The sequence below is a fragment of the Zalophus californianus genome, chromosome 17 (genome assembly GCF_009762305.2).
Source record: "Zalophus californianus isolate mZalCal1 chromosome 17, mZalCal1.pri.v2, whole genome shotgun sequence".
Lineage (NCBI taxonomy): Eukaryota > Metazoa > Chordata > Mammalia > Carnivora > Otariidae > Zalophus > Zalophus californianus.
In genome coordinates this window covers 29,132,208-29,148,362 of record NC_045611.1, presented here as the reverse complement: position 1 = coordinate 29,148,362, position 16,155 = coordinate 29,132,208, and positions in this window count along the sequence as shown.

Here is a 16,155-nt window from a genome sequence, read left to right as displayed (position 1 = left end):
AAAAAAAAGGATGTGTAACCAACAAAAACTACTGAAAAAAAATCATTTTCAGCTCTTAAAGTTCTAAGGTTTAGTTTCTTGAGAGTTTACTTATGTGAAACATCTTATTCCCATTGATATCAGATTAAGGAGGCCTCTATGCATTTTCTCAAATGAATCAAGCATTGTTTCATTGTTTCTCAAAGCATTTTTAAGAGCCTGGTGACAGAGGAAATGTCTGAATTCAAAAGGAAGTCTTAAGGGGTTGTAAAGTCTCAGGAAAGTTCTTAAATGACCTAACCAGATGTTTTGAAGTCTGATACACCCTTAACCCAAACCAAAATTCATAACAAAGTCAAAAGCAATAGAGCCAAATTGATTCCAAGATGCCTTTTCTAACGAACCTGACTATTTACACCCATTGACTTTAATGGGGCCTAATTCCTACTTGGGAGAGATTATATGGCCATGGAAACAATGAGATGCATAATAAAGTTTGAAGATGAAATAAAACCTAAAACTCAGGTAAGTCCTTAGTGCTGGCTAAATTGAAAATCCACGTTTCTGAGGCTATGCAGAACCGTGGTTAAGCACGTGAGCCCTGGGACGCCTGGGTGGCTCAGTCAGTTAGGCGTCTGCCTTCGGCTCAGGTCAGGATCCCTGGGTCCTGAGATGGAGCCCCGAATCAGGTTCCCTGCTCGACGGGGAGTCTGCTCCTCCCCCTGCTTGCGTGCTCTCTCTCTCAAATAAATAAATGAAAGCTTTAAAAAAAAAAAAAAAAAAAGAATGTGAGCCCTATTGCCAGACTGCTTGTGTTGGAATCCCAGCTCTACCACTTGTGGTGACCTTGGGAAAGGGCTGGACCCCTCGTCCTTCAGCTTCTTTACCTGTAAAATGGGGATAAGAATGGTACCCACCTCACTGGGATGTTGTATGGGTTAAATGAGACAGTGCAGGGAAGGGCCTCGAACACAGTAAATGATCAGTAAATCTTACCTATTGGAATTATCTTATTTTATTTTTTTTAAATGTTAGTTATATTATTGAGACACTGAAGTCATGGACAAACCGGGACTTTTCTTTTTTATATTTAAATGTAAGACATTTAAAATTTTAACACTATTATTGAAGGAAAATGAGGTTCTCTAGATCTCTTCACCCAAGAAATAATATTCCTCGGGAAAACTGAGTTCCTTTCATTGGTTTGTTTACTTTGTAGATGGGACGTATTTTAATTTGAAAGGGTTTGGTTTGGTATAAAGCATTTGAGACATTAACCCAACCGTAGAGACAAGAGTCAAAATAAAATGGTCCTGAGTTGTCATGGATGAATACGACCCTTAAGGACGCTAAAGAATGCCAGCGAGGGCGGGCTCTGGAGACGTGATGCCCTGGGGACTTGCCTGCTAACTTGACAGTTGACCATGAGTGAGCAAGTCACTCCCGATCTCTGGACCTCCACTTGCTGACCCACAAAAAGAGGGGGTTGAACTAAATGGCCAATTGGGTTTCTTCGGGCTCTAACTGCTTGTACGAAGCTGTGGTATCTGTTCCCTGGGAGATCTGGCTCTGGACTTGACCACTAGCAGCCCCGTGCTCCCGTCCAGAGCCAGCCAGGCAGCCCCTCCACACCAGTGACCTTCTCACTTCCTGCCATTGGGCTCAAGGGACCCCGGGCATCAGGATGCCAACAAAGATGAGGACGGGTCGGCCCAACCCCCCAGATACCCTGGGAAAAACAACACGGCTGACTCCAATTCAAACTGTGTCCCCGTCTCACACAAAGCCCTGTTTATCCCACTGGACAGGAGGGTGGAAACCACTTAAAGCAGAGCTGAAGAAATAAATATTCGAGAAGCAATAGTTCATTATTTTTGAGGACTCTGGGATGAAAGTCCAAGGTAGAAAAACAGCACAACAACCACTATAGCATTTCCATTCTGAGGATATGCCAGAAGCTCTGAAATAAAGATAGTGCGATTTGTTTATTATTCCTTCTCTTTAAAACCTGCATTAATTCTGATTTCTATTTAAATAAGAATGATTAAATTTTATCAGCTGAGATGGAAATATTGTGATAAACACTGGCTCCTGGCCAAACTAATCTCCCAAGCCCACAGCTTACGGCCATTGTCTTGTATAGATATTTGAATGGCAATGGGCTTTTATCAGTATTTCTAAAGGCACTCATTTAATTATGTGGTTGTAAGGATTTTCAAAACCCAAAAGAATACCATCAATACATATTCATTTCTTGGATTAATTCGACATTAACATCAGAAAATATTGTTATTTAAAGGATGCTCATACTTGTTTTTGCTCTTGTGGAAAAAAAAAAGGTATCCAATGCTGGTCGCAACGTCTTTGAGATGTTCTGTTTAACTCAAACGAGGAAAATGCAAGGCAGGGAGGTAAGGCTGGAATTTAGAATTACAGGGATTACAAGAAAGACTCAGAAAACTTTGTAAGTGTTTAATAAAGAGGTGTACTTCCCAGAGGTTGGACCATGACAAGGAAACAGAATCTCTGATCTAGGAATTTTGGACACATGTGTGGATCTCATCAATCATATAGAATGTATCTGAAAGCCTCAGGAAAAAAAGGTTCAAGCGCAGGGGCAGTCTACCTGCACAAAATGTTCATACTTAGAAACCCAAGTAATCTAGATTTCATTCCTACGGGGGATACCAGATTTCTTCAAGAACTGATTAAAGATACAAAAATGCATCTGACAGCTTTAGCATGAATAGTATTTCCTCCAAAGCAGATCTTTATATTTCAATGATGATGAATCTGCTTTTGTGAAGCAAAGACTCACAGTCTACCTTAACCTTGGGATTTCTTCTTGTGGCAGGGTGGCTGACTGGGACAAATCCATCCATTGTAATTGAAGCCCATGTGATCTGTGTCTGCAAAGTCAACCACCTCTCTCTCTCTCTATCTCTTTCTCTCTCTCTCTCGCTTTTTTTTTTGCTTTGCTTTCAATCTGACCAAACTACCAGGAAATTCTTCCTGTGTTAATCATTTGAAGAAAGGAGTAGGGATGGGAACTGGCTAGGGAGAGAAAGAGAAAAGAAATAGAAGGTGAGTGGTTTGCCAGTCTTGTTTTAACACTGATCTGTTTTTATGTTGCTCAGCCATCCCGGTTAGCGCAGGACTGGCAGGTTTCCTGGGATGAGGAATTTCCAGTCCTAAAACCAGGAAAATCCCGAGCAGAAGCAGGATGGTTGGCCACGCTATACGAGTCTTCTTTTGATCTAGGCTTCTAGGTCAAGCCTTTTAAAGGCTCAAACAAGGGGCGCCTGGGTGGCTCAGTCGGTTAAGCGTCTGCCTTCAGCTCAGGTCACGATCCCGGGGCCCTGGGATGGAGTCTCATATGGGGCTCCTTGCTCAGCGGGGAATCTGCTTCTCCCTCTCTATTACCCCCTCCTTGTGCGCTTTCTCTCTCTCTGTGCTCTCTCTCTCAAATAAATAAAATCTTAAAAAAAAAAATAAAGGCTCAAACAAGCTGAGAAGAGTGACATTTCGATCTGATTGAGGATTACTAAGAGGTACAATCTGTCACAACACAAATGCTAACGAAAATGCACGGAGGAAGTTTGTCGTATAGGATGAAAGAGGTAAAAGCCACTTTAGAAACTATTTCCTGCTCTGCAGGAAATGAAAAATGAAAAATCGTTCAGCGACCACATAAATGTATGCCACTTAGAAAAGCCCCTTTATTGCAGGACTTCTCTGAGCCTTTAATAAGCTAGGATGCATTGCTAAGCAACAGTACCCAATTACACATGTTTAGCTATAGAATCCTTTCTGCCAGGGGGCATCTTATGATATTAGTGTTTGGGAGACCCTACTTTAGAAAACAACTGTTCTAGGCCAAATCCCTCATTTTTTTTTCCTCACTTTTTTTAAAGATTTGATTTCTTTAGGTAATCTCTACACCCAGTGCGGGGCTCGAACTCACAACCTCGAGATCAAGAGTCACACATTCTAATGGCTGAGCCAGTCAGGTGCCCCAAATCCCTCGTTTTAAATATGGGAAATACTCCGATCAGTGTGGCTGGTTCCAGGCAAGATTGGTGCAACCTCAATTTCTCAGAATTAATATGCATAAGAACCACCCGGGGCCTCCTGCCCCCAGGCACATTCTGATTCCAGGGGGAGGCCTGAGATTCTGCCTTTCTCACCAGCTGTCTACGGACCACACTTTGAATAAAGAAGCAAGAAAGTAGGATGCCAGTCTCCTGACTTTATGTGTGTCCCCGTGCCGGTGCATTGTAGCCTCTTTGGAACTGGAATCCACTGACCCCTCTGTCACAGTAGCACCCTTGCCTTATTCTGGTTTCATTGGCTGAGTTGGTGCCTCCAGTTCTTCAAAGCTACTCGCGCAAGTGGTAAAAGCACATCAAGATGAAGGAAGTATTTCCTGGCCCCTAAAATAAATTTCCTCTTTGCTGTATCAGAAATTAAAAACAGATAAAGCTTTTGACCGGAGGTCCTGTATAGAAATTCAAATTTAAAAAATCGCTCACAGTAACTTTTTAAATGAGTCTGACCAAAAAAAAAAAAAAAAAAAGCCTTCCGCGGCCATTTTCGTGTATTTTTCAATTCCCCTGGAAAAACATGGCAGGCATCTAACCAAAATTGGTTCAATAATTGTGCAACGATCTGGCTATTGCCAAAATATGCGTACAGTGTAACCACCAGATGCTCACTCAGCATGAAGATTTTATACTACAAGGAAAACATGCTCATCCTGATGTTTCAGGCGCTTTTGTGCCTGTGTGGATATAATCCCTGCGGTCTTTTCTTTGTGGAAGTTGCTCGGAAAAGTCAGTTTATTGAAACTATTTCAGTGTAATAGCCCTGGAGCTGGTCAATTTAGGGACAGGGTAGGGGATGGTTAAGGAGAAATGATCCCAAATGAAGAACATGAACTTGCTACTTGATTAAGCATTTTGCTTTCAACAACTGGTTGTGGCGCAAGCCAAGGCGTAGACTCTGTCCCTGTCTCCATGACACTGAACCACAGATGGGCAGGGGGCACCTGAACAAGGTGGGTCATCGATGGCTAACATATTATTCTTGCTCACGGGCCAGGCTCTGCCCCCCAAAAGGCTGAACTTGGACGTTTCGGCCAACCTAGCCGCATCAGGTATGTGACAAACACCTCACAGATCTCAGCAGAAGGGGATGAACTTCCCAGTATCTAAATGGCTGAAGGGAGAAAGGAAAGCAGATCCTGCTGCCTGGAGACTCCACCCCTGGACACTAGAAGCAGAATCTAACTGCAGACCGAAGGCCCAGGGAGCCTTCACCTGACTTTGGTATCTCACAAGGAGCAAGACCACGAAGTCCCAACATTCAAGACCTGCACTGAAGGCCTAGCTCTGCTGCCCACTAGGCAATGCATCGTTTTTGGTCTGCTCATTGGAAAATGAGAAATAGTTCTGTCTCATTGGGTAGGAGGGTCCAGTGAGAAATATATGCATGTATTAAGTGAGAAAATTAGGTCTATTACTTTGCATACATTACAAGGCAGATGTTGACAGGGCTGAGCTATAGTTTGGATTTGTATTTTTTTAATTATTGTAAGAACACTTGAGACCTCCCCCCCACCACCACCGCAAGGTTTTAACTGCATAATACTGTGTTAACTGACTTTATGGTTTCACAATCAAACTCGAATCCTATTTCACTGGTTTCACACAGTCTCATCCTACATGTGTTCCAAGATTAAATGGATTAAAAGAGTTCCTTCTAACCACCAGCCTTGTGATGCCCTAGGAAGTCGACAGTGAGTAAGACACCAGCCCTGCCCTCAAGAGTCCTTCATGGGCTCCTAGGGAGGTAGACACTGCAAGCAAGGATTGAAAGTCTGCATGACAAGGAAGGAGGGGCAGCTCACCCAGGCTCTGGTGGAGAGTGGGAAGGGGGGCAGGGGAATCGTGAGGGAAGCTTTCTGGGGGAGGAAGCTCTCAGATCCCCTCCTCAATCTCCTCGATTGGCTCTTCCTCCAGGGCCTGAAGTGACACGCAGATGCCACCCTTGATCCCTTCTCTTCTCAACCTCATGCTTGGGAATGCCAACATCTCCCGTCCCATGTCTACACTACTGACATTCACATCTGCATTCCCAGCTTGATTCTTCTTCCAAATACCAGATTTGATGGCCTATGGGTCAGTTGGGTCCTCCAGAAAGCAGAGACTAAACCAGAGTCTGGAGTTTGGGCATTTATTAGGAGTCGTGCTTATGAAAGATAAGAGGATGTATCACTCAGCCATTGCTGTGTAACAAATTACCCCCTAGTCTCTATGGGTTGAGAATAAGGGTACAAGGTAACTGGGTACATCTGACTCACTGTCTCTCACAAGGCTGCAGAGCATCGGTGAAGTTCCAGTCTTGTTTAAGGGCTCAAATGGAACAGGATCTTCTTCCAGGTTCACTGGTATGGTAGTTGGCAGGATTCAGTTCCTTGCAGATGATTGCACTGAGGGCCACAGATGGTCGTAGGCAGCAGCCCACCTTAAATTTCTTGCCTCTCCTTAGGGCGACTCACAACAGGGCAGCCTGCCTCGTGGGAGTGAACAAATGGGAGGGAAGGCAAGAGAGTGCTAGTAAGACCAAAGTCCCAGTCTGTGGTAACCTAATCTCCAAAGCGATGGCCTGTCACTGTTGTTGATCTCTTTTTGTTAAAAGTGAGTCACTGTGTCCAGCCAATATTCAAGAAGAGGGGACTACCTAAAAGCATGAATGCCAGGAGGCAGGGATCATTGGGTACCATCTTAGAAGGCAGCCTGGGACAAAGGAAGAAGCAGGACTGATTAGGGAGAGCCTTCGGGCAGGGCAGACTTGATGTGATGATGGGACGAGTGGGGAGGAGGCAGGATAAGGAAGACGGAGCCTCAGAACCCAAGGTTCATCTGATAAAGTCAGCTCAGTGGGGAGCTTCAGAGCAAAGCTTGCTCCTCGGGAAAGCTCTGCACTGGGCATAAATGGCCACGACCTGGGGACTGCCAAGAAAGTGCACGGTTGTGGCTGAAAACGGAGTGGGTTCTGAAGGCCAACACCTGGAGGCTGTCAGGTACCTGCCTGGTTGGCTGCTGAATGGTAGGTTCTTCCTTGAAGAAGGACGTGAGTGGCACACTTTCATGGCCACCGTCCCCACAGTATGCAGATTAGTGTTTTGTACAATCTAGGCACTCATCAAATGCATAAATTCTTAATGATGCTTACAAAAATATCGGTTATGTATTATTTATGTGAGATGAATATTCATCATCATGTTGAGACAGTAGCCAGACACACAGTCAACCAATAGGGCCATCTGATCGCTTGATACATCTCAAAAGTTGAGCTCTTTCCTACTTCTTCTAAACAATCTCAGCTCTGTGCACACAACCTCAGAAAAGGGCCCAAGGTAGATCTAGATCTGATGGGTCTCTCCGGTTCTTGGCCTTCTAAGCTCTCTAGTGAGAAGAGAAGCTCCCCAAAGTGTTGGAGGTTGGAGTGTGATTATGTATCCTACTTGTGGGAAGTACACCGTTAAACCTCAGGAAGAACACATTCCAACTTATATGTGATCAGATCTGACCTCCTCTATCAGCTCTTTCAGACTAAAGTTGTGCAAATAAAGGCACCATTTAACCAAACCTATCTTCACGTGTCATCTCCTACGGCACATTCCTCGGTGAAGTATGCCTGGTCTGTAATGGTTTGCAATTGTCTGTTAAATGCCGGTTGTTCCTCTATACTGGGAGCTCCATGAGGGCAGGAACAAGGCTTTGGATCCCCATCATTTAGCACGGGAGTGGCAGAAACTAGTAGAGACTCAATGAGTGAATGAGTAGGGAGATGCACCCCTCTTTGATCTGTTTCGGGAATCTAGATTTTCATGCATTAGTCTTGCTCTAGCATGAAGATGCCTGTGTATTCCCAGATCCCTCATGAAGATAGACACAAAAAAATGTGTCTCACTCAAGGGCTCTGAAATAATGTGCCCAGTTTAGTCAACTTGATAGCCAGGCTATATTTTGTGGCAACTTCGCATGTTGAAAAGCTTTCTAAAATATATTAATCTAGCTATCCTGTCAACCTATATTCATTAAGCACCTAGGGTGTGCCAGCCTAAAAGAGGCTAATCGTTGGTCGATTGACTCTCTTTCACCCGACTTATCCATTTATTCTCCTTTTAGTTTTTTTTATTTGCTTCTTTATTCATCCACATATTTATTCATTCACTTAGGCACACCATACCTTATTCTGATGTGGATTGAAGGCGGTTTAGAGAGATTCATAAACTACACCACTATAATATAAATAATGAATAGCTGAAAAATGAAAAGGACAAACGTAAATTCAGTGTGGATGTGCTGAAGCAGGAATAATTCAGACTCTTCCCTGGCAAAAGATTGATGAACTAGACTCTCGTGATCATGGTAGATGCTCAGGTATAAGATACTGGGGCAGATCTACTACTAAAAAAATTCCCTGTGGATTGTTTTGTTCATTGAACCATTGGAATAATCCTTTCTTTTTCATGTTTCCATCTGTTTTAGGGAGCGTTGAAGATCTCAAGTAGCTCGTTCATTTCTCTTTTTTGTCACTTTCCTTGTTCTTGTATTTACTAAGTACTTGCTATGTGCTGGGCCCTGTGCTCTGTATCATGGTGCTAAGGAAAAGGGTGCTGAGTGCATGTTTTTTACTGTTAAAGAAGCTCCAGGTCTAAGAGTGAAAAGACCCAAGTCCTGCTCATGGCCCTGAGATTGCATTACTGCAAGGCCTTGGCCAAGTTCATCCTGGTCTCTGGGCCTCGGTGTCCTCATGCAAAAACTTGATGGGCTCAATGATCTTGAACGTCCCTAATTAGATGTAAAGTTATGTTCTATAGGACAAACTGGGCAGAAGGAAATCAATTCAGCAGCTCTGTCGGTCTCATCCAACAGTTTGGATTAGCATGGCTTGGGGCAAATAATCTATGTCTCCCGGAAGGTGCATTTTTGGTGTTTTATCCTCACCTGCCATCATGCACACTGCATAGACATGTTCTGCTAACCAAACCCCAAAGCACCTCAGTGGACCCTCTGAAGATATGTTGACCAAAAGGATAGGTGCTTCTACAATGAAAGTTATCGCTCAGAATTCTCAAGGCCTTAAATGCAAACATCTTATCTAAAAAATAATAATAATGGCTAGCACTAATCAAGCTTTGCAAAGGCCAGGCATTCTTCTCAACATTAGATAATGCATCATCTCATTTAATTCTGGCAACAAACCTATGAGGCAAGTTTTCATTATTGCCCCTAGTTTTCCCCGGAAGAACACGGTGGCGCAGAGAAGGTAAGTTCGCCATCCCACGTGACTGACTGGAGATGTGAGTCCGGGAAGTCGGACCCAGAGCAGGGTTCTCCCCTCCTCCCTCAACCCCATCTCCTCCCAGGGTGTCATACCTGCGGGCCCCTGGGTGCTTTCCTAGGTGGTGGCTTCATTTTTTAAAACCAATAGGCTTTAACTTTAATCTGTTTCTGATGCTTCTAGCTAAGAAAACAGCCCAAATTCAAACAGATACAGGAGATTCTTTCTCGAGCTGATTTCCAGCTCCAACTACCTAATTTTGATTCTCCATAATAAAGTGCACGAAGACATTTTGACGCTGCATCTAGAGCTAGAAAATGTTTTCTGTGAAAGGGCAGATAGTAAAGACTTTACATCCCAGGGCCACGGGGTCAGGTATAACAGCTCAAACCTGCTTTTGTAGTGAGAAAGCAGCCAACAGTTAAACAAATAAGTATGGCTGTAGTCCAATAAAACTTTATTTATGGACACTAAATTTTGAATTTTATATAATTTTTATGTGTCAGGAAATATTATTCTTCTTTTGATTTTCTTTTTTTTTTTTTTACAACCCTGGAAAGATGTAAAAACCATTCCTACCTTTGAGGATGAATAAAAACAGGCAGTGTGCTGGACCCGGCCTGCGAGCTATTGTTTGCCAAACTGCCCCAAACTGCTCACATATATCCAAATCAATCTCTGGGAACAAACAAGGCTTTCTTTAAGAGAAAAATACAACCACATACACTTAGTGTTCTAATTTCTTTGCAGTATTTATCAATGTTTTCTCGGTCGAACCTTTTCTTCTTCTTTTTTTTTTTAGAGATTTAAAATTTTATGTCAATAAATATTTAAGCATCGAGAAGATTAAATCCCACATCTGCGTTGGCTGCCAATAAGTAGAAGTCAGAGCCTGTTGTCTCCACTTGTTTTGAAATCCAAGCTCAAGACAAAGTAAAATATATTCCCAAATATCTACAAATGCACACATGAAATATAGGTGTATTTTAAAGAATAAACCTAACTGAAAGTACTTTAAATTTCACAGCCTTTGCTAATGCAGGCAGCTAATCCTATTTACATTCATATTAGCCTTGGTATCTTTTTCCCTGAGATTTACCTATTTGTATGCTTGCATGAGTTAAACTGCCTTTTGCATGATATCAGGACTTTTGTAATTTAAATCTATAAAAGGCAATTTCTTTTAAATATCCTTCCTAACAGTGGGTGAAAGAAGCACTGAAGTTATTTGAGGGCTGTACACCTCAGTAAACATGGACGCTGAACTCCAAGCAATGTGCAGAATGCGGGAATTAATCTTCTACCTCGGAAGAGTGGAACAGAAAATAAAATCAAGGCTGAGAAAGAAATAGCCTCTGAAAAGGGCCAGTTTGGGTTGTTATCAAAGGAAATGGTGTGTTTTCGAATGGTCTTCAGACAAGGAGAACTTTCTCCCCTCCCAAAAGACTGTTGAGGACTCTAGGCTTTCCTCATGGGGACTCTTTACGTCCAAAACGACATGAGCCACACGAAAAGCAAGCTTTACAATTTAATGGTGGTGCTGGCTGATCAACAGAACATGGTGGGCCAGTTGGTGGCCAGGGGAGAATTTTAAGATGTCAGTTGCGGCCCCCAGCAGGACACCGGAAGCAGCAGTAAGTGGGTAGGTATTAGGGGGTAAGGGGTGAGAAGTCCAAAGACACAGAACAAATTTTATCCAGTTGGAGTTACATTCTTCCCTCACATAATTCCTGTGACGTGTTCACCTTCACCATCTGCAGCTGACAGAAATGAGATGCAAATAAGTTAATATATAATCTTGCCCCAAAGAAGTAGTGTCTTCCCGATATGTAGGACATAACACATCAACACACCTCTTTTCTGAGCAAGGCTGGACTTTTCCTAGTGAAAAGTAACAGTGCGTGAAAGCAGCAGGGAGAGTTCTCACATCTGGCTACACAGAGCCTGTGGTCCCCAGGGCTCTTGGGTTCACTTCCTCTGACTCAGGCCAGGGCACAATTCCCAGAGCTTACCAGGTCATAGGCCTGGGCTGGAAGGAACCAGTTTCAAACTTCAGTCTCCCGTTGAAAATAACCCCACGAGGAAGCCAGGAAAACCCAGTGTTTTAAACTTTGCATCTGGAGCAGTGGGAGTGGTCAGACTTGGGGCCTGGGGCCCACAGGGAACTACCCCCCGCCCCAGGTTCAAATGGAGGGAATGTCCCTCCAATTAATCTCTAAACTTTGCCCTTCCTCCTTCCCTGTGGCTGTAAGTAAGGTCTGTACAACCTGAGTGTCTGGATGGGAAGGGGGCGGTTTTTTTACGCAAAACACATTACACAAAACTCATGACTACTGAAGGCCACATGCACACACACACACACACACACACACACACACACTCCCCCAAACCCACCACCCCGAAAGGAGCCATTATAAATGTTTCATGTGGAACTTTCACAACCCATCAGACTCACCAGAGTTTTCAAATTAACTCCCTTTCTGCCCAAGGGGATGGCTCTGAAAGAGTTTTCTCCAGCCTGGAACCTCTGCAAGAAAACTCTGAATGTGAAACAGAATGCGAATAATGCATTTTTGACTCCCTAATCAACAAATGGGATCAACTTGAATTGATTAAGAACCTTTGAAATTAGCTGTCTTTAATTCTCTCCATGGCCTGCTGTTGGTATTCCAAAGACTGGAGGTGTGTGTGTGTGTGTGTCTGTGTGTGTGTGCACGTGTCTCTGTGTGCTTGGAGCAGAGGTTGAGAAGTTGGGTCTCATTTTCTTTCAAAGCTCGTCTGATGGTCTTTTAAAAAGAAAAACTTTTTTTTTTATTTTAATGGTGACACAACAGTAAGAAAGAAGGCATTCACCTGGCACAATTATCTGGCTTTCCGTGAAGTGCATTTCCAATAGTTCCTTGGCTGCAGGAAACCCACACAACTTTAGTGAAAAAAAAAAAAAAAAACATAAAATCTGAAATGAATGTATAAATAATATGCAACTGTCTAGACAGTACAGGGCACTTGCAAAGAGAGCAGGTCGGGGAAAAAATTGTCCATCAGTCAGACAACCATAACTGATTCTGATGCTAACTAATGGTGCAGATATTCAGCATTCTTTCTATGCGAAAGGCTTCGCTGAGCATTCGTTCTTCCCAAGCCAGTGGTCTTCTACTTAGCTAGTTCTTTATGCAGCCTTTGGAAAATGCACTTGCTATTTAAACATTAAAATTAATGCCCAAAGAATAGCAGTTGAGCATGGGGGTGCCACTGACCTGTGTGATTGGCCTTTGGTAAAGCAAAAATAGCCCTCCTTCATCAACAATATGTGCTTTCCATACCCACAGAATCTTAAACAGATGTAGTTATGGAAACTTTAAGATAGCAAAAGACCCAAACACAAGCACACACCACACTCTTCGTGGAACATTTTTGTTTGCCGGTTATAACGGGCAATGACAGGTTCGGGTATTTAAATCGTGTACTGTTGGTGTTTAAAGGGGGAGCGCTTGAAAATGAAATCAAATGTGTTAAATATTCCGGCCTTTTAGCACGAGCAGTGATTGCCCTGTGATAGTGGAAGGGGGGGCGGGTCCCCATATGCAATGGGGCACCACGTTGAAGTTGCTCTTCTCCCAAACTCTAAGCATGAACGAGGTTCATCCTCTTGTGCCTAAGGCTGGCTCCCCAGTCTGCCAGCCCCACCTGCTCTTGGAGAGAGAACCCAAAGCCGTGCTACGGTGAATTAGGTCCGATGCCTGCAAGAGGTAAGAGCCTTGTTCACATGGCAGGGAAGAAGTTCAGGGGCAAGCAGATGGCTGTCCTGCTCTGAGCCGAACACCCATGCTCTCCAAACTGGTCAGACCTTTAGGGCAAGCCATGACAACTATAAAATAAGAAGAAGAAGAGTAACAGTCTCCACGTATTGAGAGCTTATTCAATGTCGGCCTGAATCTGGAGGTACTGTCCCAGCTAACCCTCTCAAAGTCCTATGCAGTCGTTACGATTTATTATCGTCATTTGACTTTTGAGAAACTCGAAGAAGGTTAAGTAACTTGCCTGAAGCCAAACAGCCAGGAAGTGGCTGAGCACAAGGTTGATTCCAGGCTCCCTGAAAGCTAAACTCAGGCTCTGACCTCGCCTGGCTGCTCAGATCTGCCTGCCCTCACTCAGGGCACAGGGCTTAGAGTCCCCTGGCACTAGAATGCTTCACTTCTTGCAAAAAAGCAAGATACATCTCTTGACTGTGAGTGCGAAGACAAATTCGATCTGGGCTTGACCATATTTCTATTCTACCAAAGCTGTAGTAAACTGTAATTTTAATTTCCTTTTTTTTTTTTTTTACTGGAGGAGAGGGAGAGGACCATGGAGACAAAAATTCTTCAGACCCATAAAATTCATAAAGCAATCCTGCCCCCAGGAGATCCTGGAGATCTTTTGGAGTCTATTTTCTCGCTCTACCCAGAGGGACACTGAGGTCTGGAAAGGGTAAGGGATATGTCCTAGGTTGTCCAGCACGCGGATGATTAAGTCCGGACCCTTGATTTTCCCATCTCACTTCTGAGCCATTGCCATGAGTCGGAAACCAAACACTTCTTTTTGTTCCTTCTTCTAGTAAGTAGGGGTGTCCTTCTAAAATGGCCTTTGATGGACTTTTGTTCTTTGCCATTTAACATCTCACAGGTTAATGTCTTTGCGACATTTTAAATAACGTAAGTAGGGAAAGCACAAGTGAGAAATGCAGTGACTCCAGCTGGTTCTTCCCTCGAGTTGCCACCATTTATATGAAAGACAATCCCATAGGCGAAGGGGTTCTGGGGAGGTTCAAAAGGCCTTAGAGCTGAAAGATTATTATGAGAAAGCATTTATTGGGCTGGATGTTTAGAACTGAAAAATGAAAACAATTTCTTTTTGAAACTGCCAGCGGACATTCTAGAATACCTATCTGCGTGATCTACCTTTTGGGGTTAGATTGGTCAGAAGCGCCCTTGCTCGGACCCTCCCACCGGGAGCGGTGGCAGCTGGCCCTGTCCCCATCCCCCAAGGCCTCCCTCCGCTGCCTCTCCTTCCCCCCGCCACCGAAGAGCCAGGGACCCCACCATGAGCAGGACCATTTCAGCCACCATCCCTTGCTTCTGGGCTGCCCCTGTTGTTTCTTTTTAATGCCATCGATTCATTTCCCTCTTGTTTTGACGAGGCAAACAGCACACATCTGCTGCCACCAGGAGGTGTCAATAGTTCATACTGCTCAATTTGTATGCCCCAAACCCACGGTAGGCCTGATCTGGCAATGCTTGATTCTCAAGTTTCCATTTCAAAGTATTATGTGGCATTCTTGCCATTAAAGATTCATAGGTTGAATTAAAGATTTATTTTAGGGGGTGCATTATTACAAGGCAAATCACGTTCTTTTCATTTTAAACATACTGGCTATTATGATTTCATCTTTTTCTTTTTCTTTTTTTTTTTTTTGCTAAAAGCTCAATTACATCATTATCACTCGAGACCCTCCAAATACTAGCTAAAAGCCAGGTTTCTCAGCGGCCAAATGCCTATTGCCCTTTAAGGATTAACTTTGCTGAGAATGAATCCCATCCCTCCAATGCAGAGTTATCTCCCCAATAAAAAACTGAGCGAGTTTTTTTGCTTAAAACCTCTTCTGGCTTCCTGTGGCTTGCAAAGCCTTCTGCAGACTGGGCCCAGCCTGCCTCTCACATTTCCTGCTGTGCCTCCCAGCTCCCTTTCACACCGGAGGAGCCCTCTCTTTCACATAGGAAGGCCCTCTTCCTGCATCTTTCACTCAAGACTTAGGTCAAGTGACACCCAAATGTCCCACACCTTAGGGCAGAGTGCTCACCCAAGTTTGAGTGCCTCTATGACCTGGTTTACCTGACCATATCGTAAAATGTCTCTATGTGCATCCCCCCTGCCCCCCAGACTGAGTATCCCAAGGATAGGAATTGAGAATGATTTCTATTTGTAACCCTAGGGTTCAGCACAGTGGCAAACGCACTCCATAAAGATTAGTAAGCGTATCAGTAAATGAATGCACAAAGGAATGAATCCACCTGCCCAAGAACTAACACACATATGGTCAACAGAACAAAACAATAAAATCAAACAATACAATGAATAACAGCATCAACATTTTGATTCTTCTATTTGGTACATAGGGGAAAAAAGTGAGTAGATACAGGGAACAGTAAAATTCCCCAGGGAGGCTTCTAATACACGGTGTGATTACATTAAGTGCTGAAGAAATAATCCAAATGTTCCAAACCCTTGGTTGGGACCAGAGCTTCTGAGCGTCATGTCTGTTGATCTGATCTAATGAGGTTTCAGATGGCAGACAGTAGTCCCATTTGCAGTTGACCAAGAAAGGGTCTGCTCTACCAAGGGGCGGCACCAAAACCTTGTCTTGGAGGAGGGTGTGAGATGCAAGTGTGGAAGCCCAGTCAGTCATGGGGCCACAGATTTCAGCCTTGTTTTCCAGTTGAAAAATGCCAGCAATAAAAATGTTTTGACTTTCATCTATCTGATTCCTGTAGCTATTTCTTGATTAATTCTGAACTCAGAGGAGGAAGCATTTAAATTAGCCACTTCCCAAAGCCCAACAAGTTGCTTACATTCATTTAGCTCTGAATTGAATGATGGACCCCCGGACCATGGCAGGACCCCATAGAAATATCTCTTTTTTCAACAGACATTTCTGATTGAAGGAGTCTGCCCCATTTGATCTCATTCAGGGTCTCCATTTCCTGTCCAAGAAGAGAACCCTGAGTCTCACTCATATCAGGGCTGGAGGTATGAGCTACACACCAAAATGTGAATGACAACCAC